The sequence below is a fragment of the Microtus ochrogaster genome, chromosome 5 (assembly GCF_000317375.1).
Source record: "Microtus ochrogaster isolate Prairie Vole_2 chromosome 5, MicOch1.0, whole genome shotgun sequence".
NCBI lineage: Eukaryota > Metazoa > Chordata > Mammalia > Rodentia > Cricetidae > Microtus > Microtus ochrogaster.
In genome coordinates, this window is record NC_022012.1 from 50,760,489 (window position 1) to 50,763,413 (window position 2,925).

The following is a 2,925-nucleotide window of genomic DNA, read 5'->3' on the forward strand; positions in this document are numbered from 1 at the left end:
CTCTTTTGATTGATTTTAGTTTGAAGTCTATTTTGTTAGATATTAGGATAGCTACACTAGATTTTCTCTAAGGTCCACTTGATTGGAAAATTTTTCTCAACCCTTTACTCTGAGCAATGTTTGTCTTTGAGGTTGAGATGTGTTTCTTGTATGAAGCAGAAGGATGGATTCTGTTTTCATATCCAGTCTGTTAGCCTGTGTCTTTTTATAGGTGAGCTGAGTCCATTTATATTAAGGGATATTAATGACCAGTGGTTGCTATCTCCTGTTAATTAAGTTTTCGTTGTTGGTGATGTTATTTTGGTGTGTTTTTCCCTTCTTTGGGATTTGCTGCTGTGAGATCATCTATTGTCTGTGTTTTTATGAATGTAGCCAACTTCCTTGGGTTGGAGTTTTCCTTCTAGTACTTTGTGTAGGGCTGGATTTGTGGCTAGGTATTGGTTAAATCTGGTTTTGTCATGGAATATCTTGTTTTGTTCTTCTATGGTGATTGAAAGTTTTGCAGGATATAGTAGTCCATGGTCTCTTAATGTCTGCATAACTCTTGTCCAGAACCTTCTGGCTTTTCATTGTCTCCAATGAGAAGCCAGGTGTAATTCTGAAAGGTCTACCTTTATATGTTACTTGGCCTTTTTCCTTTGCAGCTCTTAATATCCTTTCTTTATTTTGTATGTTTTGTGTTTTGATTATTACGTGGAGAGTGGACTTTTCTTTGATCCAGTCTATTTGGTGTTCTTAAGCTTCTTGTATCTTCATAGGCATCTTTCTTTAGGTTGGGGAAGTTTTCTTCTATGATTTTGTTAAATATATTTTCTGCACTTTTGAGTTGAACTTCTCCTTCTTCTATACCTATTATTCTTAGATTTGACCTTTTCATGGTGTCCCATATTTCCTGGATATTTTGTGTTAAGCTTTTGTTACATTTAATGTTTTCTTTGACTGATGAGTCTATTTCCTCTATTGTATCTTCAGCGCTTGAGATTCTCTCTTCTACCTCTTGTATTCTGTTGTATATGCTTGCATTCAGGGTTCCTGATAATTTTCTCATGATTTCTGCTTCTATAATTCCTTCAGTTTGTGTTTTCTTTATTGTCAGTTTTTAAGTCTTGAATAGTTTTTTCATATGTTTGACTTCATTTTCATGGTTTTCTTTAAGGGATTTGTTGATGTCTTCCAATTTTGTTTGTCTTTTCTTCCATTTCTTTGAGGGAATTTTTCATTTCCTCTTTAAGGGCCTCAAATATTCTCCTAAAGTTATTTTTTAGGTCATTTTCTTCTGCTTCATCTATATTTGGTTGTTCAAGTCTTGCCATTGTAGGGTCACTAGTTTTTACTGGTGTCGTGTTGCTCTTTGTCGTATTGCATGTGTCATTTTTTTATTTAATAAAGTTTTATTTTTCCAAATGGACAGCTGATTGAACCTGTTCATGCATCTTCACCAGCAGCTGGGGCATCTCCACCCTTTGTGTTTCTGGTGTAAATTTACTTGGGCTCTGTGCTTTGAAACCAGTTTGATAAGCCCTTTACTAAGGAGCTCCTGAAGGGCTGCCCTGGCCAAGGAACCGCAAATCTTTGGTCTCTCAGATACCACAGCTGGAGTAATAAGTTTATAGTTGGGAACTTCCTTACAGAGTTTGTCGTATGTAGCCTTGTCAAACAGGACTAAATTGTTGAGCTTGTCCCGAACTTTGCCTTTGGACCACTTCTTCTTTTTGGCCTTGCCACCAGACTTATTTACTGGGTCTTTGTCTTTTTTGGCCAACTTTCCTGCATCTTTCTTCTTGTCATCCTTGGGCGGCATGATGAAGCTCGGAGAGTGGCGACGACCACTGCAGCCTCCCTAAGATGTCGGAAAAAAGGAGCTGCATGTGTTCTTACCTTCTCTACCCATCTTTTCCTCTGATAGGTATAGTTGGGGCTGTCTGTGACTCTGGTGATCAGTCTTCCAGGTGTCAGTGAATCCAAGTCTCAGATGGTTGCTCTTTGTGGGATAGTCAGGGCCAAGGTTCCAGTCAACCCATTGGTCACTCAGTATTCCTGGAGGTTGCTTGGTGCTCCCAGGGTTTGCTCTGCAGTGCCAGGGGTTGGTCATTTGGGCCTGCTCTCACAGAAGTTGCTTGCTTGGGGCTCTCTCTGCTGAGGTTGCTGCCTTGGGCTTGCTCTGGCAGAGGTCTTGGCTCAGGCCTACTTCCTCGGAGGACCCAGACTCATTCCCAGACCCTCCGAGGTCTCTGATTCCGGCCAACTCCCTCAGCGGTTGCTCCCTTGTGAACTCCTGTGGAGTTCACTGTCTCAGGCCTGCTCCAGTCTAGGTCACTGGTTCAGTCCTGTTTCTGTGAATGTCCCTGGTCTGGGTCTGCTCCTGTGGAGGTCCCTGGCTTGGACTTGGTCCTGCAAAGGTCTCTGGCTCCGGTCTACTCCCTTGGAGGTCCTAGACTTGGGTGTGCCTGGACCCACAGAGGTCCTGGCTCAGGCCTACTCCCTCAAAGGTCCCAGACTCACACCCAGACCAGCAGAGGTCTCTGGTTCCTGCCTACTCCCTTGGAGGTCCCAGACTCGGGTGTGCCCGGACCCGCAGAAGTCCTGGCTCAGCCCTACTCCCTTGGAGGTCCAACCTTCAAGTTCCTGCCCATTCTTAAAGTTTACAGTATTGTGGGTCACTTTTCCACTTCTCTTGGCCTTAGCAGATTCTCGGCCTAGGCTGGGGAGATGGTTCAACTAATAGACTGCTTGCCATGCCAATATGAGGACCAGAGTTCCGATTTCTAGAACCCATATAGATGCATAAAACCTGGCCTTTATGGAAGCCTTCTCTTTTCCCAGCACTTTGGAGGCAGAAATAGGAAAGCCCGATGACAAACTGGCCAGCTAGAACTAGTCAGAATTAACAAGTTCCAGGTTTAGTGAGCAACTCTGCTTTCGTAA

General features: G+C 43.2%; 1 pseudogene; it reads right to left on the reverse strand.

Annotated features, from left to right (window-relative positions):
- Positions 1-1,416: 1,416 nt before the first annotated feature.
- Positions 1,417-1,801, reverse strand: LOC101993205 (annotated as a pseudogene).
- Positions 1,802-2,925: the final 1,124 nt, after the last annotated feature.